Raw genomic sequence first — 24,358 nt, 5'->3', positions numbered from 1 at the left:
TTGGACATTTAACCACCTATGAACAAATTTTCTTTGTTTTCAAGTACATCTTCCCTACTGTTACCTCTTACAGACAAACAAATAGATAAATAAGAAGCTGCAAACTGTATCATAAAAGCCAATCATACCTCACCCAGAGACATCTTTAAACCGAAGATATAACAAGTTTCTTTTATAGTCTCGCCAACCTTCCTGAATTATAAGCACAAAGAGTGGTATTATCAGGTCCCAGCAGTATGTAAAACCATTGTGTGTACAGAAATCACAATTGAGCCTGTGACTTTATATGAAATGTACTTTATATGAAATGTACTTTAAAAATCACACTTGAAACTTTCCTTTAAATCAACTTGATTATTTGAATTGGTATCCTAATTTGGTTGGTAGGACACCCAGTAGGCAGATTATTTGCACTTGGAAGCAAATCTTCATAAAATACTCTGCCATATGCATCTGTTACCTGGACCAATGCTTGTAATATACATATATACTGGAACAGCAAAGCTCTTGGTGAAAATTTACTTTTTAGTACCTTACATGACACTAGATATTCACGTATATTAATTCAAGCCACTCATTAAGCCCTCATGAACTCTCCTATGAGATATGTAAAATCTCCAAAGAAACCACTCTTAATAAAATCTAATGACCTGACAGTGTACTGACTGTGAGAGTCTGAACGTATTCTTCTACAAATAAAAATGAAATACAGCAAGGTGTAATGCAAGTCCATGACTAGACTATACAGACATCACACTAACATATCAATGAGCATGTTCCTTTTTACTCTATGAGAAATAATGAAATATTTGAGGAACATATACACATCATACTGTGAGCCACAAATTGTATATACATCAATAAAACGTGACTTTGATGTATTTTTTTCCCTGTATATCCATAAAAGTGAAGTAAATTATGAGTCATTGAATGTTGCTTTAATGTTTGGATCCTTTCGCCAATTTGACAGTGAATTATAAATAACATCATCCCATATCAGCACAGCCAACTGCACTTTCAGTTCTGATAACTGACCTTCATATATCTCTGACAACAGAGTCATAAATCTATTTCACTTGTATTACGGTTGATTGAATTACAAATTATTGCTTCAGTTACAGTCAGATTTTAAGCACCTCTGCGGCCTCTCCAGATGCCAAGTCTCTGCATGATACAGTTGGATGTCATAGAAAAACATGATGCTGAAAAATGATGTTTGAAAAAATCCAATCTGTTTTCCCGAACAAATTCATAAAAAATGAAGGGTAAAAAGCACTTAATGTTTTGGAATAATATGAAAGTTGAGTAAGTGTTTAAAAGATCACCTGAATGCTGGAACATTGTCCTGAATGGAAAAGGAGTGACACAGGATTTGCAAAGGATACAAAACGGCCTAATCACGAAACAGCAAGGTGTTCTTTTGACAGCTGTGTTTCAAAATTTAGACCCAAATATCGGAGCTGTAAGAAACTGATACCTATATAAGCAGAACACAGCTATTTTATAGTAAATGGATTGTCAGCTCACTCCAGCTCAAAGAATCAATTCCAATGTTATACTTTAATGCAATTATGTATCTATTTTCAAACCGATATGAAATTTGTAATGCACATTATAGTAACACAATACAAAATAAATATGTGGATTCATTTTAAGTGGGGTACATAGTTAATTCACTATATGAAAGTGTACATGGTATATGTTACATGTATCAGTCCAATGCATCTTGTTATAGTTTGCAGATATAAGCCGGTATGTATGCAGAGCCTTCCCTTAACTCACCACTCCCGTTTACTAATATTCGCTGCTGCATAGCGGCAATGAGCCTTGTAGACTCCCGCACAAAGTTAGAAGATTTGGTTGATATCACAGTTCTCTAAACATGCACATGAACTGGTCTGGGCCCCAGAGGAGAAACATCATTTCAAACTGGGTGCAAAACCCTTTAGAATTCTGGACCTATTTTCTAATTTTTTTTTTTTTTTGAAGATCAATTAATTATTACTATTATTTTTATATAGCACCAACAAATTCCATAGCACTTTACAATGGATGGACTAACAGACAAGTATTTGTAACCAGACAAGTTTGACGCACAAGAACAGAGAGATTTTTGCTCTCGTGTAGTATTATTTTGATCAGGACAGATTATCATCTGATGACTTTATCTCTGTCCCCCCATTTAGTTCAAGTATTAATGGGGTTGTTACTTACGTAACTATTGCTTACTTTCTTACTATGTACTAGTGGAAACTTTGTCTCAGTTGTGTCTAAAAGATGCTTAGGGTCCTATATAAACAGCGTAGGATTATCCTCCACATCCCTATATTACCCTGGACACATTTTGATCCTTTCCACTTTATTAGTATCCAGCTGATGTTCCCTGGAATATGGTAGACATTTAGGAGATAAGCCACTTTGCACCTATCCAAGCATCTAATAAAGGAATCTGTACTAATTATAATAGCATTGTCTGAGTTAAGGTGACAATTCTTTTTAATATTTTCCCTTACCACTAGGTATAGTGTATATAGAAAGTGTTTTATGTAGGGCATTTTTGTGTTTATTCTTACTAAGATTGATTATTTAAGCACAGGTGTGTGCACTATTTTGATATGGCTTATAATTAGACTAGGGATTCTCCCATCTTTAAGTCCCTTTAGAGGGGCCTTACCTCTTTCAGAGGGGGTGAGGGCCCTGCTCAATGAGCTTACATGCTAGAGCAGTAGTTCCCAATCAAGTCCTCAAGTACCCCCTATCAGTCCAGGATTTAGGGATTACCCAGTTGTGTCTAAGGTGTTTTTAGAAGAAAAAAAAAGATACATTTTAGACACAGCAGGGTAATCCCTAAATCCTTGACTGGTAGGGGGTACTTGAGGGCTGGGTTGGGAACCACTGTGCTAGAGGGAGTGGGGTAAATTGACACAAAAGGTAAGAGAGGTATTAAGAAGTAGATTGGCAGACTTAGTGTGTTGTTGTTTTTTTTTTTTTTTTTTTTTTTTAAATGACAGTGGCAGGAGAGGAATCAGTTAGGAGCCATTAACAGTGTAATTGTTATATATTTATACTTTATATGCTTGGGGAACACATCACATTTCTACTGCCGGTGCACATGAGAGTTGGGAAGGATAAGATAACTAGATGTGTCAAGAAAAAAAAAAAAAAAAAAAAAAGGATCTTGGAATTAAATTGTACAATAAATTGGATTAGAGTAGTGGCAATGTACTTATTGTGTTTTCACAGGTTAATGTTGGAGAATCTGTTTGGCTTCCTCTAATAATGTAATTGGGATTTTTACAAATTGCTTTGATTGGTATTTCCAATTAAGATAATGATGGTCTAATGCCCAATGGGTGCTAAAAACATGCATACGCCATACAGTTATTGTATCTAGTATGATTCTTGCCCTATACCATAATAGATATGTGTTGGTATGTTGGATGAATTCACAGTACATGGCAGTATGCCTATAATGTCAGCTGGGTACAGATTGTTGAGAAGGGAGAATTTCCTATTTAACATTTAAGTTTGTTTCAGTCTCCAAATGGAATAACAAAAGGTATGGCCAAGTATTTAGCCGTTGCCAAGAGACGCCGGAAGGACCACAGCAGTTAAGAATGTAGCACTTTATAATGCCAAGACAAAAAAAAGGCACTCAATAGCCAGTAAATTCATGCTCTGAAATTCACATATCCCTCCATATGTTCTTTATGAGAATTGAAAACACTTGCTATAGCTCGTCAGTCAGGCATCATGCACCTTTCTTGTTTATGTGACCACTACTAATCAGGCAAATGGTGATTAAGGTAAAAAAAAAAAACTAGAACAATTTTTTTTTTTTAACTTAATGCATTTTATCTCTAGGGGTGTGTAAGGACACATGCTCTCATTTGAACTGAGGCAGGACAAGAAAGAGGAAGAACACCCTCTCAGGTTCACAAGATATTTCAGGTTCGTCATGACTATTAATACTCGAGTGTAGACACATTTTTGGCACCAGAGGGGTTAATGGGGAACTCTCACTTGCCAGAATTTGTAAAATTATGTAAACTTCTATGCTTTATATACACATTGGGCCTTGAGGAAATCCACATTTAGGCAAAACTTGTTGGAAAACAGCACTTTAACCCCTTAAGGACCAAGCTTCTGGAATAAAAGGGAATCATGACATGTCACTCATGTCATGTGTCCTTAAGGGGTTAATCTGATTTTGTTTGTCCTAGTATATTTTTTAATACATTTATTTACTGATTTTCACGAGGAGCCCTGGCATAATTGTTTCTGGCATGGACAAACTGAGATGAGGTGATATCTATTAACCCCCCTATATGTTGAGGCGTTTCCATTACTATTCCATCTTGAGATTGCATTTAAATTAGCACAGTCCAAATATTTTAATCGTGTAACACTATATTGTTATTCCTTTCCTCTAGATCCACAACTGTATCGCCATTGGCTCTTTTCCGACCCTGTGTTAAATATTGCTAGATAAAGGAAACTGTACACTGTTTAAAATCTATCCCAAATATTTTTAAAAGGACTGAATCAATAAAAGAATATTTAAAAAAAAAAAATTAATCTTACATAATTTAAATTGTTATGCTTGTTTGCAAAGCAATTTATACTTTCTGTGTTATGTTTATATGCTAACTATGCATCTCTTGCTTTTAAATAACTGGTATGCTAATATTATTAAAATCAAAATGTGCTTGGTAGTAAAGGGGTTAAAATGAGTAAAGTATTCACATATAGGATTCCTCTCTTCTGTAGTCTTCTCTTTCTACATATTATCCAATCATTTCTAAAGGGTTAAAGGTTAGTGCCAGTCTAACAAATTACTTTGTAGTGGGGTTTTGTGCATTATCATTCCCATACTAGTCACCCAACCAAATGGCAACCATCTGCCACGTTTAGGCATCATTACCAAATTCTGTGTTAAAGGAGCACTATAGTGCCAGGAAAACAAACTCGTTTTCCTGGCACTATGGGGTCATTAGGTACCCCCCACCCTTAGGTCCGCCCCCACTGGGCTAAAGAGGTTAAAACCCCTTCAGCCACTTACCTTTCTCCAGCGCCAGGCTCCCTCTGATCAATCAATTCTCCACCCCCTGCCGATGTCAGATTCGCATTCAAACAGCCCATATAAAAAGCATTACTCAATGCTTTCCTATGGACGTCCAGCGTCTTCTCACTGTGATTTTCACAGTGAGAATCGCGGAAGCGCCTCTAGCGGCTGTCAGTGAGACAGCCACTAGAGGCTGGATTAACCCTCAGTGAAACATAGCAGTGAGAATCGTGGAAGGGCCTCTAGCGGCTGTCAGTGAGACAGCCACTAGAGGCTGGATTAACCCTCAGTGAAACATAGAAGTTCCACAAGGTTGGATACCAAGCTAGCCATGTCCCGTTCCTTGTCCTCACTGATGTCATTGAAGGTCTCTTCCTCCACCCAGTCACGTACAACACCAAGGGTCCCCGAAAGGTGACAACAAGCCCCCTGGGACGCCTGCTGTGTTTGGTCTTCCACCTCCTCAAAGCCACCTTCCTCCTCTGACTCCTCTTCTTCAGACTCCTCTCTCTGCGTTGCCTCTCTCTGCATTATTATACGGTGTGTTAAGTAGTACTATTCCTATCAGTTTAATCCCTGTTACGTCCCCTATCAGGGAACGTGTATATAGCATCGATTTTAGGAACCGGGAGATTGAAAAAGATGCTTGGTTGGTCCTCCTACTTCAAATTTGGGGCATTGCGCGTGTAATCTAATGTGCCACCAGATAGGAGTGGTGTGTTAAGTAGTACTATTCTTATCAGTTTAATCCCTGTTACGTCCCCCTTATCAGGCCTTTTTTAGTCGAATGTATCGCCCACTGTCAGTCCCTTCGGGATCCATCCCTCATTCATCTTAATAAAGGTGAGGTAATCTAGACTTTTTTGACCTAGGCGACTTCTCTTCTCAGTGACAATACCTCCTGCTGCACTAAAAGTCCTTTCTGACAGGACACTTGAAGCGGGGCAGGCCAGAAGTTCTATCGCAAATTGGGATAGCTCAGGCCACAGGTCAAGCCTGCACACCCAGTAGTGAAGGGGTTCATCGCTCCTCAGAGTGTCGATATCTGCAGTTAAGGCAAGGTAGTCTGCTACCTGTCGGTCGAGTCGTTCTCTGAGGTTGGACCCCGAAGGGCTGTGGTGATGCGTAGGACTTAAAAAGCTCCGCATGTCCTCCATCAACAACACGTCTGTAAAGCGTCCTGTCCTTGCCGGCGTGGTCGTGGGAGGATGAGGATTACTTTCACCTCTTCCCCTGTTAGATTCCCATTGTGCTGTGACATCACCCTTATACGCTGTGTAGCGTGGACACCCAGTACAGGTCATTCTCCTTCAGCCTTTTTATACGAGGGTCCCTCAACAGGCACAACAGCATGAAAGACCCCATTTGCACAAGGTTGGATGCCGAGCTACTCATGTCTCGTTCCTCGTCCACGTACAACACCACGGGTACCAGATAGGTGACAACGAGCACCCTGGGATGCCTGTTGTGGTTGGTCTTCCTCCTCCTCCTCAAAGCCACATTCCTCCTCTGACTCCTCTTCCTCACAATCCTCTTCCAGCGTTTCCGCAGGTCCAGCAAGCGATGCTGATAAGGCTGTTTCTGGTGGTGATGGTGACCACAACTCTTCCTCTTCCTCTTCACGCTCATCCAAGACAAGCGGAGATTAAAGGTGGCGGTGTAGGTTTTCTTCTCTCACCCCACTGCTCCTTTAAAACCCTGCCCACCCCTCCTTCCCTCTCTTTCCCATCATTCGAAATTCATTCAATTCGCCTTTTCAAACCCTTCTCTGCTAACATTGCTGTCATCTATCGTCCCCCTGGTTCCCCTCTCCTCTTCCTTGACCACTTTGCTGCCTGGCTACCCTACTTCCTCTCTTCCAACATTCCATCCCTAATTCTTGGAGACTTCAATATTCCCATTAACCCACCTTTAACCCCAGCAGCCTCTAAACTACTTTCAATTACTTCCTCCCTTGGACTATTGCAGTGGGCTAATTCTCCCACTCATGTAGCTGGCAATACCCTCGACCTTATTTTCTCCTATTCATGTACATTATCTAATATCTGCAATACTCCATTTCCTCTCTCTGATCACCACCTCTTATCGTTTGCTCTCAATTACCCCCTCACCCAACAACCTCAGCCTAACCCCCCTCAGCTCAGGAGGAACCTTAACTCTATTGACCTCCAGCAGCTGTCGGCTGACATTGATTCACAACTGCTATCCATCCCTTCCCTCTCCTGTCCCTCACTGGCCATCTCCACATATAACACTACCCTCACATCTGCCTTGAACACTGCAGCCCCACTCCAAACATGCACCACGAGGAGAACACGACCCCAACCTTGGCATAATAAATCAACACGCTATCTGCAGAGTTGCTCCCGCTGTGCTGAACGCTCCTGGAGGAAGTCTCGCACCCAGGCAGACTATCTTCATTATAGATTCATGTTGCTTTCGTACAGCGCAGCCCTTGCCCTCGCCAAACAGTCCTACTTTTCCTCTGTCATTAGTTCATGCTCCCGCAATCCCAGACGTCTCTTTGACACTTTTAATTCCCTTCTCCGCCCTGCTGTGGCCACCCCCCAAACTAACCTTACAGCTGATAGCTTTGCATATTACTTTACTGACAAGATTGAACAGCTAAGGAAACAATTCTCCCCTCCTTGCCGTTCTCTTTCTCAACCACACATAAATCATGCTTTCCCTACCCTTCAGACTTTCTCCCCAGCTACTGAACAAGAGGTGGCTGCACTTCTCCATTCCTCTCGCCCCACCACTTGCCCACTTGATCCTGTCCCATCTCACCTCATCAGATCTCTCTCCCCTTGTCTTGTGCCTATCCTAACACACATCTTTAACTGCTCTCTCTCTTCTGGCACTGTTCCTGCTGACCTTAAACATGCCACTGTAATACCTATCCTGAAAAAACCATCTCTTGACCCGTCCTCCCCCTCGAACTATCGTCCCATATCCCTGCTCCCTTACTCATCAAAGCTTTTGGAAAGACTTGTCTTTACCCGTGTGTCTCACTTCCTTAATTCCAACTCTCTCCTTGACCCTCTTCAGTCTGGCTTCCGCCCTCTCCACTCTACTGAGACCGCTCTTATCAAAGTGACTAATGACCTAATCTCCGCTAAATCCAAAGGTCACTACTCCATATTAATTCTCCTTGACCTCTCTGCTGCCTTTGACACAGTTGATCATTCTCTCCTCCTTCAAACTCTTCAATCACTCGGTCTCTGTGACTCTGTCCTCTCTTGGTTTTCCTCCTATCTCTCCCAACGCTCATTTAGTGTCTCCTTTTCCAAGGATACCTCCTCCCCTCGCCCTGTCTCGGTTGGAGTTCCCCAAGGCTCTGTCCTTGGTCCCCTTCTATTTTCTCTTTATACTGCCTCTCTTGGAAAACTTATTGCCTCTTTTGGATTCAACTACCACCTGTACGCTGATGACACTCAGATATACCTCTCCTCACCGGACCTCTCCCCGGCCGTCCTGCAACGTGTCACTGCTTGCCTCTCTTCCATCTCTGACTGGATGTCGTCACGCTTTCTCAAACTTAACCTCTCTAAAACTGAACTCCTTGTCTTTCCTCCTCCTAATACTGATCCTCCTCTCTCACTCTCCCTTCAAGTCAGTGATATCCACATAAGTCCATCCCTACAAGCGCGCTGTCTTGGCGTCATACTTGACTCTGGTCTCACCTTTGAGTCTCACATCCAGTTTGTTGCCAAGTCCTGTAGGTTCCAACTCAAAAACATAGCCCGCATCCGCCCCTTTCTTACGCAAGATGCTACCAAGGAGCTTGTCCATGCTCTAGTAATTTCCCGCATGGATTACTGTAACCCTCTCCTGATTGGTCTCCCCAAAAGCCGTACTGCCCCGCTACAGTCTGTAATGAATGCTGCAGCTAGACTGATTTTCCTATCCAGTCGGTCCTCTCACACCTCGCCCCTCTGCCAGTCCTTACATTGGCTCCCTGTATCCTATAGGAGTCAATTCAAAGTGCTAACCCATACATTTAAAGCACTGAACAATTCCAGCCCCTCTTATATCTCTTCACTGATCCAGAGGTATGCCCCTCCTCGTACCCTCCGCTCTGCCCGCGACCACCTCCTGACCGCTGCTCGCACCCGTACGGCCAACTCACGCTTGCAGGACTTCTCACGGGCGGCTCCTCTCCTATGGAATAACTTGCCTACTGCCATCAGACTCTCCCCTAGTCTTCAATCATTTAAGAAGGGCCTTAAATCCCATCTCTTCAGGAAAGCGTATGGCCTCCCAGAGTAATCTCTCCCTTACATACCTGTCCCTATGGAATAGTGCTTTGCTCTCTCCTCCAGCTCTGCTTCACTCCTACTTGATATTTCCTATCCTAATGTTTCTAATACCCCACCTCCTATAGACTGTAAGCTCATTTGAGCAGGGTCCTCTTCAACCTATTATTCCTGTAAGTTTTCTTGTAATTGTCTTATTTATTGTTACATCCCCCCCTCTCAAAATATTGTAAAGCGCTACGGAATCTGTTGGCGCTATATAAATGGCAATAATAATAATAATAATAATAATAATAATCTACGGCCTGATCCAGCACTCTTCACAGGGCACGCTCCAGGAAGAAAACAAATGGTATGATGTCGCTGATGGTGCCTTCGGTGCGACTGACTAGGTTTGTCACCTCCTCAAAAGGACACATGAGCCTACAGGCATTGCACATGAGCATCCGGTAACGTGGCAAAAAAATTCCCAGCTCCGCAGAGGCTGTCCTAGCACCCCGGTCATACAAATAGTCGTTAATGGCTTTTTCTTGTTGGAGCAGGTGGTCGAACATTAGGAGTGTTGAATTCCAACGTGTTACGGACCGTTTCAGCATAAAAGGGGAAAAATCCGTTTAGGCGACAATCCCCTTTTCCCAAAAAGGCACAGCTACTGTAAAAGCACCAAAACTCACGAACTGGATATAGGTGAATAAGGTGGCACTCCAGCTGGAACCTCACAAATAGCTGCTAGCAGATGAATAGGAAAAGCAGACATCAGCTTACACTCCTTAGCAATCAATCTCCAACAGCATACAGTGAATCCCCCCAAGAACGAGACAAGGCTCCGTGTTGAGGGTCAAGCAGTGGTCTGAGGTGCTGGGCACCCAGCCTGGTTTTTATTACATGAGTACACATACAGGCCACACCCAGGGGGAGGCATAAAATAACCAACAACATAGATGTTACCTCCCATACATCCCCTCCCCTTAGTGTGACACTTAATCCCATTATGTATACAGTTCAAAATGTACTTTTACATAACTTTCATAACTTTACAACCATACATCACATTCACATAAAAATACATATCCTCAATCAATCCATTCAGGGGAACAACATATTAAAAAATGGCATGAATCAGACCAGGGGTTCAAAAGTTAGTAAAAGTATCTTTTATTCCCCCTGGCTCAAACAGTAAAAGTAAAACATCCCCACAATGCATCCTGGCTTCCTCCCTTCTGCCCTGGAGATAATTGGAGAAGGAATCTAATTATCCAGGACTAGAGGCAGACTCCATTAACCACATGGTTGCAAAACAACATAAAACTCTTTAAAATACATAAAGTCACATTTTATACATTAAACACAGACATTTAACATATCCCCAGATAGCTCAGGTCTGCGTGCACATTATTAGGTGAATGGCACGCAGACCACAAAAATACAGTTTAATTGCCATGGAGCCAAAGTCTTTCCCATAGTCTTTCATTATATGAATAGGCTCCATGGCATAGCCATCTGGGGGGTATCACTGCTCACACAGGGCAAGCACCGAATGGCCCCACTGTATTTAAAGGGCCAGAATGAGTGACATGCACTCTGTTAGGGCCGAATACTGTTTGTAAAGGGCCCAATCTCCCAGGGCCATAGTCCAAAGGCAGCAGGCAGGCAACCAGGCTCCTCCAATACAATGTGGCGAGATTGGTTTTGTCACATCTCTCCCCCTTTCCAAAAAGACTAACAGGGTACCTGACCTCCTGCCGGTCGGTGCCCTTGTTAGTCCAGCAACCCACCCACAAAGCAAAAAAAACAGTACAGCCCACCCACAATAAATAGTTACTACACCTGGGTAGAGGAGAAGTCTGTCCATGTCCAGGTGCCTCACCACGGCTGTGTAGGGGACTGGTAGGCTGCCTTGGTGGGTTGCTGAGTGGGCAGAGACCAGCGGTACTCTGTCCTGGTGCCAGCACTACCACCGGAGTAGTCTGGTTGGAGCCTGGTTGCTGGAGACGGACTGTCTCCCCCTTAGTTGCATAGCTCTGCTGCTGAGGGGGGAGACCGGTTGTCTCCCCCTTGGATACACAGCTCTGTTGTGGGGGGGTAGGACCGACCATCCCTACCCCCTGTGTGGTAAGTGCAGAGACCACGGTCCCATCTGCACTGGTGGGGGGTTTACAGTCTCCCCCTGGTACATTAAGCTGCCGCTGGGGAGAGGGGGTAACAAGCTCCTCTCCCATACATATTTCTAGTCTTTGCGGAGGGAGACCGACTGTCTCTCCTCCCAATACAGAGTCCTGCCGCTGGGGAAAGGAGACAGGGCTCTCTATTCCCTGCTGGATACTCTGCCGCTGGAGAATGGAGACTGGGCTCCCAATTCCCGAAAAATCACGCTGCCGCTGGGGAGGGAGGACGCTGCTCTCCTCTCCCTGTTTTCCACATTGCCCTCCTGGCATATCACTCTGCTGCTGGGGGGCAGGAACAACTACCTCTGCCCCCTGTAACTCAGCCTGCCGCTGGGGAGGGAGGAGGCTGCTCTCCTCTCCCTGCACTTCACATTGCCCTCCTGGCATATCACTCTGCTGCTGGGGGGCAGGAACAACTACCTCTGCCCCATGTAACTCAGCCTGCCGCTGGGGAGGGAGGACACTGCTCTCCTCTCCCTGCACTTTACATTGCCCTCCTGGCATATCACTCTGCTGCTGGGGGGGCAGGAACAACAACCTCTGCCCCCTGTAACTCAGCCTGCCGCTGGGGAGGGAGGACACTGCTCTCCTCTCCCTGTACTTCACACTGCCTTCCTGGCATATCACTTTGCTGCTGGGGGGCAGGAACAACAACCTCTGCCCCCTGTAACTCAGCCTGCCGCTGGGGAGGGAGGACGCTGCTCTCCCTGTCCCGTAACTGTAATTTCCGGTGGAGGTCCACCCAACGTGGCAGCTGACCATCATCCTCTGCCCGGTATAGCAGAGTCTTGAACACTAGATCCCTCACGATCTTCACGTATTTCTCAGCTGGATTAGGTCCGTAGAAGTTCAGCCGCAACCACATCATACGGTCAAATTCCTCTACAGACTATCTGTACTCCACTGCTGGTTCCATGCTGTTGCTTTTAGGGTCGCTGTACTGGGACATGCGTTGCCCTCAAATTGTACAATCCAGAGTAATGGTGTCTCCTGTAGCTGTCCTTCTGGCTGTAGGAACGATCCCGCCGCTTGCCACCAATTGTTACGGACCGTTTCAGCATAAAAGGGGAAAAATCCGTTTAGGCGATAATCCCCTTTTCCCAAACAAGGCACAGCTACTATAAAAGCACCAAAACTCACGAATTCGGATATAAATGAATGCACCAAACTCCCGAACTGCATACAAGGGAATAAGGTAGCACTCCAGCTGGAACCTCACGAATAGCTGCTAGCAGACGAACAGGAAAAGCAGACATCAGCTTACACTCCTGGCAGTCAGTTCCTATCAGCATACAGTGAATCCCCCCAAGAACGAGACAAGGCTCCGTGTTGAAGGTCAAGCAGTGGTCTGAGGTGCTGGGCACCCAGCCTGGTTTTTATTACATGAGTACACATACAGGCCACACCCAGGGGAGGCATAAAATAACCAACAACATAGATGTTACCTCCCATACATCCCCTCCCCTTAGTGTGACACTTAATCCCATTATGTATACAGTTCAAAATGTACTTTTACATAACTTTCATAACTTTACAACCATACATCACATTCACATAAAAATACATATCCTCAATCAATCCATTCAGGGGAACAACATATTAAAAAATGGCATGAATCAGACCAGGGGTTCAAAAGTTAGTAAAAGTATCTTTTATTCCCCCTGGCTCAAACAGTAAAAGTAAAACATCCCCACAATGCATCCTGGCTTCCTCCCTTCTGCCCTGGAGATAATTGGAGAAGGAATCTAATTATCCAGGACTAGAGGCAGACTCCATTAACCACATGGTTGCAAAACAACATAAAACTCTTTAAAATACATAAAGTCACATTTTATACATTAAACACAGACATTTAACATATCCCCAGATAGCTCAGGTCTGCGTGCACATTATTAGGTGAATGGCACGCAGACCACAAAAATACAGTTTAATTGCCATGGAGCCAAAGTCTTTCCCATAGTCTTTCATTATATGAATAGGCTCCATGGCATAGCCATCTGGGGGGTATCACTGCTCACACAGGGCAAGCACCGAATGGCCCCACTGTATTTAAAGGGCCAGAATGAGTGACATGCACTCTGTTAGGGCCGAATACTGTTTGTAAAGGGCCCAATCTCCCAGGGCCATAGTCCAAAGGCAGCAGGCAGGCAACCAGGCTCCTCCAATACAATGTGGCGAGATTGGTTTTGTCACACAACGTGTCGGGCTGTCGCAAATCAAGCGCCTTACTGGCATGTTGTTTCGCCACTAGATATCTGAAAAGTGCGCCATGGCCATGTAGGAACGCCTGAAATGGCCACACACCTTCCTGGCCTGCTTCAGGACGTTCTGTAAGCCTTGGTACTTATGCACAAAGTGTTGTACGGCACATGTGTCAACTTGCCCAAATTCAATGCCGCCAACAAATTTCTTCCGTTGTCACAAACCACTTTGCCGATCTCCAGTTGGTGCGGAGTCAGCCACTGATCCACCTGTGCGTTCAGGGCGGACAGGAGTGCTGGTCCGGTGTGACTCTCTGCTTTCAGGCAAGTCAACCCCAAGACGGCGTGACACTGCCGTATCCGGGATGTGGAATAGTACCTGGGGAGCTGGGGGATGCCGTTGATGTGGAGCAAGACGCAGCAGCAGAAGAGGACTCAGCCGAGGAGGTTATGGAAGAGGATGGAGTAGGAGGAGTAGAGGAGGTGACAGCAGGCCTGCCTGCAAGTCGTGGCGGTGTCAACAACTCCTCTGCAGAGCCACGCATTCCATGCTTGGCAGCCGTCAGCAGGTTTACCCAATGCGCAGTGTAGGTGATATACCTGCCTTGACCATGCTTTGCAGACCAGGTATCAGTGGTCAGATGGACCCTTGCCCCAACACTGTGTGCCAGACATGCCATTACTTCCTTTTGCACAATCGAGTACAGGTTGGGGATTGCCTTTTGTGCAAAGAAATTTCGTCCGGGTACCTTCCACTGCGGTGTCCCAATAGCTACAAATTTTTGGAACGCCTCAGACTCCACCAGCTTGTATGGTAAAAGCTGGCGGGCTAAGAGTTCAGACAAGCCAGCTGTCAGATGCCAGGCAAGGGGGTGACTTTGTGACATTGGCTTCTTACGCTCAAACATGTCCTTGACAGACACCTGACTGTGGGCAGATGAGCAGGAACTGCTCAAGGCGAGAGACGGAGTGGCGGATGGTTGAGAGGGGGAAAGGAGGACAGCAGTGGTTGATGTGGCTGCAGATGCTGGACCAGGAGGAGGATGGCGGCTTTGAGTTTGTGTGCTGCTTGTACTCATGTGTTGATCCCATAGGTGTTTGTAATGTGCTATCATGTGCCTTCGCAAAGCAGTTGTACCTAGGTGGGTGTTGGACTTCCCACGACTCAGTTTCTTTTGGCACAGGTTGCAAATGGCATCGCTGTTGTCAGAGGCAGACACACCAAAAAAATGCCACACTGAGCTCTGCAATGACGGCATTCTGGTGGTGGCAACAGCATGCGCTGATTGGCGTGCTGTCTGGCTGACCCCAGGTGCCGATGCATGCTGTCTGACTGTGCCATTAGCTCCTTGCGATGACCTCCCCGGCCCCTGCTTCCAACTCGTCTCCTCCTCCTCTCTGTCTCCCCATCTGAACTTTCCCCCTGTTCTTCTTCTCTTCTAGCAGGCACCCACGTGACATCCACGGACGCATCGTCATCATCAACCGCTTCACTTGTTTCTGACAACTCAGCAAAGGAAGCAGCAGCGGGTACAACATCATCATCATCACACCGTACAGGGCCGGCCTTAGGGGTGTGCGAGCTGTGCGGCCGCACACGGCGACATGGCAACAGGGGCGCCGGGCGGCCAACACAGCTCGCAGGCCGGCCGAGTTCTGTATTTAAAGTGCAGAGCAAGTCAAGTGCATAATGCTGCTTTGCACTTGACTTGCCAATTATGAGCAGAGAGCCGCCGCCGGGAATCCACTTCTGTATGGAGTGTGGAGGAGGAGCGTGGGGGCGTTATGCCGCGTAGTTGCGTAACGTCGACGTGCTCTGTCATCAGAGGGAGCAGCGGAAGGATCCAATTCAGTGAGTGAAGGTGGCGCCCGGTGCTCTTCAATCGGCGGAGACAGCTCAGTCCAGGGAGCAGCAGCCTTTACTGTGAGTGACTGTTAAAGGGGTGGGAGGGAATTGATGAGAGGGGCAGGGGACTGATGAAGGGGTGGCAGGACTTGATAAAGGGATGGCCAGGGCATCAATGAAGGGGAAGGGTTGGCCAGGAGTTTGATGAAGTGGTGGCCAGGGGCTTGGTGAAGATCTGGCCAGGGGTTTTGGTTAAGAGGTGCAGGGGTTTTGTAGAAGGGGGTGGAGGCCACAGATTGTGAATGCTCCTAAAGTAGTTTGAAGGGGTCCAAACAGAGACAGGTGAGGGTGGGGCAGTGGGGGGCGCCACAAGATTGTTTCGCACAGGGCGCCTGAACACCTAAGGCCGGCCCTGACACCATACGTCCATGTGTGTAATGCTGCCTGACTGAGACATATCCCTGTTATCTACATCCTCTGGCAATAATGGTTGCGCATCACTCATTTCTTCAAACTGATGTGTAAATAACTCCTCTGACAGATCAAGTGAAGTGTCTGTGATGCTAGTGGAGCGGAAGCTGTAGAAGATTGGGTGTCCTGTGTTAGCCAGTCAACTATGTCCTCAGAACTTTTCGAGTTCAGGGTACGTGGCCTCTGAACAGTGGGCATTATTCTAGGGCCAAAGGGAATCACAGCACCACGACCACGACGGCCCCTACAGGGTGGCCTGCCTGTCATTTTTGGTACTATGCATGCAAGCTACTGTGACAACAGATATGAGTGGCACTGTGCACTGGCAGAAGTTGGCAGAGTAGAAGCTGTAGGCCTGACACACACGCTTGCAGACAGCTGACTGCTATTCAATCTATTACAGTCAAAATGTTGTTTTTTTTTGTTTTTTTTTAAATGTACACTACTGTTACACCAGATATGAGTTGCACTGGTGTGACACTGTGCCCTGGCAGGCCCTGAAACGCACACATGTGAAGGAAACTGACTGCTATTATATAACAGTCAAAAAAGTTTTTTGTTTTTTTTCAATGCAAGCTATTGTGACACCAGATATGAGTGGTGGCACTGGGCAAGTGGGCACAGTATACGCTGTGAGCCTGACACACACGCTTGCAGGCAACTGCAATTAGATTACACAGGAAAAAAATAAAAAAAGTAGACTGATGTTCTAGCCCTAAAAAGGGCTTTTGGGGGATGCTGTCCTTACAGCAGAGATCAGATGAGTCCTTCAGGACTGTAGTGGACACTGAATACACTAGCCTAGCTATCGATTTCCCTATTAAATCAGCAGCAGCTACACTGTCCCTACTCTCACTAAGAATGCAGCTTCCGGGGGGGGCGGGGCCTGGCCAGCATGACGGACGGACGTGCATGAAGTGAGCTCCCTGCATACAGCCTGCAAAGTGAGACCCACAGAGGGAATAATACCTTTGGAGGTTGCTCACTGAACACTTACCTGTTCCTGAACACCAGGGAGCTTACCCGATCAAGTTTGTAGCAGCCTATGACTACGCACTGTCCTGCGGCCTATCTGCTCTGGGGGTTCTGTGACAGGGAGAAGCCGCCGATCTCCCGGCCTGGAGCTCTCATCGTGTCTGCACCTCATATCTACAGCCCCATTCCCCCCCCCCCCTCTGGACCGGTGGGGGTTATCCCGGTCCCCACCAGGGAAAGGCTAAAGTAACCCACAAGGCTAAATGGCCACTACTCACCCTGACAAAACGAGCCATCGTGTCACAGCTAAGATGGCCGCCACTCCGACAGAGCAATCAAGCCCACACTGGGAGGCTAAGTTCCATGCAGCCTTTGATGCTCTCTGTGCAGCCTTCTGGAATCGGATTGAATCAGGGCAGAGGGCTTTGCTACTCACCTCACCTAGGATGGAAGAGATCTCCAGAGGTGCCCCAGCATTGTGCTCTCCTTCGGAACAGAGAGCCAGGGGGATGGCACGCCAACCAGCCGCCCACGACTGAACAGGACCGATCCCAGAACCTCACAGGTTACTTATACTGAAGCTGGAGGGTTGGGGGGCGACCAGGCATCTTCTTTCACAATGGACTGGGCTCAGGGGGGAAGGGTGCTGATGCCCGACCTGCTGACCCTCGTGGTCTGAGCAATCCTCTGGTGCACCCGGCAGGCGGTGGAAGCACTACTAAGCGGCACATGGATGCGAGTAGAGACGACCACTCTCTGAAGCATGTCAGAGGAATTGGCTAAAACATCTCTGCTGCTGAGAATCTAAAATTCCCTTGTTATGAGGTGTAGTCAGTTGTCTAGCATTTAACAGCACTCACTAAGAGGTTATTTAGTCTACTTATTTCTAGTTTTGATATTCTGATTCACACATGTTGATCTATAACTGGTGGTGTTAATCCCCTTACCCCTCTTCACTTCAAGCATGTGTATTCAAACTTACGAACACTCTCAACATGTCTGACGATTTCCCTATGCCATGCATTTCACTTATATCAAGACAAGTTTACCTAGCATGATTGTTTTATATTTTAAAAATGTGCATTTTGTTTCATAACTCTAAGTCTGTATTCCAACGTTTTGCATTGCACCATATGTCATTGTCACTACGTGTATGTTCACTGCACTTCAAAAATAAAGAATAAAAAAAAAAAAAAGAAGAATGAAGCTTCAGAATGAATCTAAAATGGATGCTGTCCAGGAGGTGGGAGGGTCTGGGAGGGAGGGTCTGCTGCTGATTGGCTGGAATGTGTCTGCTGACTGTGAGGTACAGGGTCAAAGTTTACTCCATGATGACGAATAGGGGGCGGACCGAACATCGCATATGTTCGCCCGCCTTGGCGAACGCGAACAAGCTATGTTCGCCAGGAACTATTCGCCAGCGAACTATTCGGGACATCTCTAGTGTGGGTGCCTATAGTGGTCCTTTAACTCTTCTTATCTGCAGGTTCCTTTTTTATACGTGATCTATGTTTGATCTTGCAAAACTGCCCAAATATGTAATATAAATACAACAAAATATAACCAAGAGACAATATTTCTGTTTTGAAATATTATGTGCATTGAAAAAAAATTATTGAAGCTAGTCATGCAGTTTGTTGGTTTCAATTTTAAAATAATTCTGTTGACCTTTCAAGATGTCTTTACTGTTCGTGAATTAAAATATAGATTTATGTTTGTTTACCTGTTCAGAGAAGCTGGTTTATAAAAAAAAAAAATAGTGTATAAATGGTTTTCACAAATGCACACTCAAAAGGAAACAGGGCCAGATTAAGAGCCCAGTGGGCCTGGTGCTGACAATTATGATGGGCCTAATTACAGAATCTTATCGACCACAAGCACTAAAACAGTCTCAAGCGTCATGTAACTGACGGAGTTGGAGTCAAATTTAAAGGATGCAGCTATGCTAATCTCTCTCTATGCTAATCTCTCTCTAATTTATGCTTTCATCTTTCAAGTAAATCCATACCCCCTAACAGCAGTGTCCAGTGAAGCAGGAAGTCAATTGGCAAGGTAAAAGAGTGGGCCACTGACGCGAATCACGTGACCAGAACTGCCAAAAAGGGGCGAACATGACCAAAAAGGGGGCATGTCTGTCCAAAGAATTTGAAGGCCAGCCTGGCATCACTGTCCCTATGTATCACAGTGTCAGTGTCCCCATGTTGCCCAGTGTCCCCATGTCTCAGTGTGTCCCATGTCACTAGGATACTAGGGGACATTGAGAGACATGGGGACACAGTGAGACATGGGGACACAGTGAGACATGGGGACACAGTGAGACATGGGGACACAGAGTGACTTGGGGGCACTGAGACACTTGGGGACCCTGGGAGAAAAGGGGGCACTTGTGGATACAGACATGGGACACTGGGAGACATGGACACACTGGAAGACATGGGGACACAGGGAGAAATGGAATCACAGACTCTAGGAACCCAGAGACATGGGGACACAGACACTGGGAGACATGGAAACACAGACACTGGGAGATTAAGGGACACTGGGAGATTAAGGGACACTGGGAGATTAAGGGACACTGGGAGACTAAGGGACACTGGGAGACTAAGGGACACTGGGAGACTAAGGGACACTGGGAGACTAAGGGACACTGGGAGACTAAGGGACACTGGGAGACTAAGGGACACTGGGAGACTAAGGGACACTGGGAGACTAAGGGACACTGGGAGACTAAGGGACACTGGGAGACTAAGGGACACTGGGAGACTAAGGGACACTGGGAGACTAAGGGACACTGGGAGACTAAGGGACACTGGGAGACTAAGGGACACTGGGAGACTAAGGGACACTGGGAGACTAAGGGACACTGGGAGACTAAGGGACACTGGGAGACTAAGGGACACTGGGAGACTAAGGGACACTGGGAGACTAAGGGACACTGGGAGACTAAGGGACACTGGGAGACTAAGGGACACTGGGAGACATGGGGACGCTGAGACACTTGGGGACGCTGGGAAACATAGGGACACTGTGAGACATAGGGAGACACATTGGGGCACGGATACATTAGGGACACAGTGTCTCCATGTCTCCATGTGCATACACACAATTCCACAAGCAGGCCCCATACAGAGCCCACATTCAGAGGTATCATACACAATACCACAAACTACTGTGGTATTGTGTATGATACCTCTGAATGTGGGTGCCTGGAGACAGGGTAAGTCTTCAGCGGCATTCCCCTTGTGATGGGGGAATGCCGCCGCAACGATGCGCGCCCACCTGGACCTATACCACTCTCTGGCAGGAGCGGACCAGGCAGGGCGGCATTACACACAAATTCAAAAATTGAAAAAATGAAAGTAGAGATACACTGTGTGGTGGAACCAGCCCCGCCACTTGTGTCTGGAGAGGACTGCTTGCCAAACAAAGTGTCGTCTCGTTATTGAGGGAATTGGTTGGTATGCTGATTGCCAGGAATGTAAACCTTTCGTATGTTTTTTCCTGTTCAGCTGTTTACAGGATTTGTGTAGTTTGCAGTTCCGGAGATTGGTGCTTACAGTAAGCTGCCTGTGCATCTGTAAAGGGGAATATCGCCTAAACGGTTTTTACCTCTGGTGAGCAAAACGGTCCGTTACACACTGAAAACAGAGATGGGTGTGTTACTGAAGACCAGGAAAAGGCAGAAATTGTAAATAAATAAATACTTATTTTTTCTTAGTTTGTAGATCTAAAAATATTCGAAAGAAATCATATACTTACTTCACTAGATCATATGAGATTAGGTTTGCATCACAATTAAAAAAAATTAATGGAACAGAATTAATTAAAGGCAGTCATGCAATTTATCCTGAATTTAGAAACTTGCATTGATCTAGCATTAATGCAGCCCCTACTTTAGCCTCCTAACACACAAGCTGTTAGTTAAATGATATGTTACAGCACTTATCAGGTCAATGGTCCACTGTCTTGCATTTACAGGAATGGTTAGTAATAATTGTTTTCCACATATAGTAGATGTGATAATAGAAAACTAAAAATCTCAAATACCTGTTCTATGCAAAATAACATTATTAGAAATGCACTAGAAAAATGCCATGTTTGCATATAGATTTTATATGAACATAAAGTTACACATACAAACTAATACAAACAGAAGATCAAGCGGTAAAACCGTTCCATTGGTGTGTAACAGCAACTATACTGGAATGGGTCTCTCCTCCTTGTTAAAGAAATGGTAATAATTGTATGGCTGTACTTCAGATGGATATAGCTACAAAAGACAAAAAAATAACAAAAAATGTCCAATGGTGGAGTATAACTCTAGTGTGGAGTGCCACTTACATTAAGTGGAGCTTCATACCAGCTCTGAGATTTTTGACCAAGGCGAAACAATCCCCGCCTAAGGATATATGAGATACTGTATGTTTTCCCTTACCAAGACATGAAACATAGAGCAGAGTACAGTTACAAAATATGATGTAGAATGTAAGGCAGGTTTTGAATAATAATGTAAATTATGCACTCACTTGTAATAGGGCCCTGCGTGGCTCCAATAAACCAGCATACAGTGGCACAATCCCCACTTTCGGATATTTCAGTCAGGAGTGGTCAGCTCTGACTTGTAAATGCATAACACAAAATATAGTGCTCTCCATACACAAAATTGTGCAAGAAAATAAATGTTACTTACATTTTATTGAGCAATCCTCAGCTCTTTAGTGTATACTATCCCCACTATGGATATAACTGAAAAAGATGTTCACAGATGAGAAGGCATCAAAGTGCAAGGATAAAAAGGGAACTTTATTTATACCTATTTAAAAATAATAAGAATAGTATTGTAAAAATACTAACATGTTTCACTTCATAATAAGTACATAAACAAAGGCAAAAAGAAAAAATTAGAACTTAAATGGAGAAACAGTCCCACTCAGTGGGTGTAATCCAATCTCGTTCTCAGATATATACCTCTAAATGTAAATGTCACATATAAAGAGGGGGGGGGGGGTGTTATAATTTAAACCTTTATTTTAGAACAAAAATTAGGTATAATAAAAATTGGTTAACAGTTTACCAATGAGTGATAAGACCTAAAAGGTGGGTAGGTAGAGTATAATCAGCATATTACTGTTCATGGAGTAACAAGTATGTCCAGGATACAAATGCCTGGATAGCTAGTGGATGGGAGGAAAGATAGTAGGGGGGAGGGGGAAAAGGGTATGTATAAATAAATATAAATATAGGGAGATGCCTGGTAGAAGTAAAAGTAGCACAGGTAGTCAAAATAACTCTAGTCACTATAGATGGCAGCTAAAGACAAAATGGTGCACTTGTCCTGAAGTGATATGGAGCATATGCATATGTAGGAAAACCCCTAGTATTCTCTAGTGTTCCTGCATAGAGTATGTGCAGATTAGAGGGTATTTCTCCTCTAATATCGGGGGGTATTCCTGCTTGATACTGCAAACCAGTATACGCTCCTCACATGAGTGCCACACCAATATCCTAGGTATGCCCTGGACTAGCTGTCTAGCTCACATCTGTGAGAGTGGAGTTAACTGCTACTTCAAGGCAGCCTCAAACTGTCCCTATCTCCCCATAAAGTTATCAAACCAAGATGCTATATAAAAGCATCCCCCATCCGCTCAGCAGACAATGCATGAACAGAAAATGAAAGTAACAACCCAACCAAAAAGGAAATATGGATTAAATCAAAATGGAAAAGTGAAAATAATAAATTGCATCGGCTCAAAAATCGCTCGACGCGCGTTTCGGCGTTTCGATATGCCTTTGTCAAGAGCTGAACAGTGACTGGACTGATCGCCGGTTATAAAGGGTAAAAAGCCCTCCCATTACGGGACGACCGCCAATCCGCATGCAGGGGCTGTTCCCGGAGACCACGTGGTACTCATAGGCTCCTCCCATATAGTGCCGTCCAATCAGAGGGGGAAGGGGGGTGGTCACCCTTTGTATGCCGCACTGTGAGGTCGTAACCCATTACGGGTAAAAATACAAGTGGCAACATCATCGATTTTCGTATTGTGTAGAAGAGCTATACGGTATATGAAGCACCAATATATTTGTGCTGATTTCCCCCCAAGAGCCCCGTCTATAAATGGGGGCACCTAGATTGCATCATGTACCGTTCTGTGGGTTTGAGGGAACACGGATAATATACTCCGAACAGTAAATGCACACAGAGGCATGATAGGCTAAAATATATTTGGAATAAAGCATACATTTGACTCCTTTTTCCGTCATTAAAGGGTTTTAATAAGAGCAAAGACCCATAGTGGGTTAGCTGTATAACTCAAAGTTGTAACATATAAGGGTCTGTTAATGCAAGCTGACTAAATGTAGTATATACAGTACGTGTATTGCTTAATAGACTGAAAAAGGAGAGATATACAGGTTTTCATAGAGTGCAGATTGATAGCCCTATGCACTGACGGTAAGATATTAGACGGACAGTGGTGTCACCAAATAATAAATAAACTATTTGTTATTTTTATTCTTTATTTTTTATATTTTTAATTATTTATATTTTATATTTTTTATCTTTATTTATTATCTTTTATTTTATATAATATAGGTGCTCTTAGAGGTGAAATATATTCTCAAATTATGGGAGTAAGGAGCCAAGTGGGCAGGGTCAGTCATCAGTTCACTGGAAAGGAAGGGGGGGGGTGTGAAAGGAGCCCCCCGGGAATAATGTGAACATAAATTCACATAAGTACTCAATATAAGTTAGTTTGACGGGTATTCTGTATTTAATGAAGTACAGAATAAAAAAGGTTAAAAAAGGTGAGAGAGAAGAATATAGGTAGAGAATAGAGTGTCTATGTTGGATAGGCATAGACTCATCGCTCAACAGAGTTGGATATTGTATGCTCAATACAAACATTCAATTAAAGGTGGAGTGGGGGATCGGATGAACCATATAGTAAGTATCGAGATATTAATTACAGAGTGATAACGTGAAGTAATATTGTGCGTATTCAGTGCACAAGACTAGTTCAGTTATCAAAGGGCATATAGAGAGGGGACTTTTCATTCAGATGAAAGGGGAAAATGAGAAGCCCTCATTAAGACCCTTAGGGTTGAGGGTCTTCAATTTGTGAATCCACCCCCGTCTCTGTTCTCGCTTGACCAGTTCTAACCGGCAGAACCGTATATCCTTGGATACACCCCCATGCTTTTCTTTGACATGTCTAGAAATGGGTGTCTCCATACAGTTTTTTGTGCACCTCGCATGTTCTTTTATGCGCTCCTTAAAAGGCCGGAAGGTCTTACCGACATACATTAATTTGCAACTACAGGTGAGAAGGTAAATCACACCCGTGGTTGCAATTAAAAAAGTGCTTTATTATGAAAGA

Source organism: Pelobates fuscus, chromosome 6 (assembly GCF_036172605.1).
Source record: "Pelobates fuscus isolate aPelFus1 chromosome 6, aPelFus1.pri, whole genome shotgun sequence".
Taxonomy (NCBI): domain Eukaryota; kingdom Metazoa; phylum Chordata; class Amphibia; order Anura; family Pelobatidae; genus Pelobates; species Pelobates fuscus.
Note: the sequence above shows the minus strand (reverse complement) of the source record.